The sequence below is a fragment of the Arachis ipaensis genome, chromosome B02 (assembly GCF_000816755.2).
Source record: "Arachis ipaensis cultivar K30076 chromosome B02, Araip1.1, whole genome shotgun sequence".
NCBI lineage: Eukaryota > Viridiplantae > Streptophyta > Magnoliopsida > Fabales > Fabaceae > Arachis > Arachis ipaensis.
Window position 1 is genome coordinate 9462089 of NC_029786.2, and position 1094 is coordinate 9463182.

The window sequence follows — 1094 nt, forward strand, 5'->3', positions numbered from 1 at the left end:
AATTAACATGGGTGTGTATGTATATTTTGTATCTTATTCCATGTCCATATTAGTGTGGGAATCATCATCTATCTACGTGCACTCATGCTTTGCAATTTCCAGTTTTCCACGCATGCGTGCCTCTATTTTCTTTCTTTCTTTCTTTGGCATTCATCATTTTTAGGATTTGTATTCAGAGTTTGCATTATGCACGCATGGACTAGTCTGCAAATTAAATAACATAATAATAATCTTCAAATAAAAGTGGTTGTGGTAGGTATATATATATTGTTACATACAGCTTCATATGAGTTTCCAGTTTCCACACTTAAGAGTATTATTCCATTCAAGATAATAAGATCAATTAGAAGACACCATTTATTCAATATACTTTATGCAAAAGTCTAGAGGTCAGTAACTTTTGTGTTTTGTGGCCAGCATTTAACCATAAAAAAGAAAAGTAAGTGATCTCCCATCATTGAATGTAATCTCACACCATTAAAAAGACTATTGATGGTCAATTGATGGTTACAAAACACAAAAGTTGCTGGTCCGTAACACTCTTCATATTTTATAATAACGTGGTTAGAATTAGTTTAGAGAACTGTATAATGGTAGGGCCACAAATTCGGTTTGTCCAAAGCATTATCATTTTCCGTGATTCTATTTTCTGTTTTTTTTTTCTCTTTAACATTTAGTGGATGGAGGAGGAAACTTCCTCCGTATAAATGAAATAATAATATTAATATATATCAATGTGGATGAAGGACCAATTTTAGAAAAAAAAAATGATATTTGTGTTTTGACTGCATATGCTAAATTGTCTTTAATGCCGACCCACTAATCTTAAACTTTAACATTTTTATTGCATGATATTATTATTCGGTGGGAGAATAATAATTCCAATCTTTTCATTTTTAATTTATTCGGACCCATCATATTGACAAAATCATTTCGCTCCTATTGATTTGTCTGCTAGATAAATAACGAGAATAACTTAGTTTAGATATGACTAATTAACCGCTAACTACTACCAAATTGAAAGTCATCATAACAATAAACGATAAAAAAAGGAAAAAAAAACAATAATAATTAAGAAATGAAAAAGCAATAAG

General features: G+C 30.2%; 1 protein-coding gene across 1 annotated transcript in view; it reads left to right on the top strand.

The window, feature by feature from the left end:
* Positions 1–1094, top strand: part of LOC107624826 (acid phosphatase 1) — a gene marked incomplete in the record, with an annotated part of 4684 nt that overhangs the window by 2101 nt on the left and 1489 nt on the right.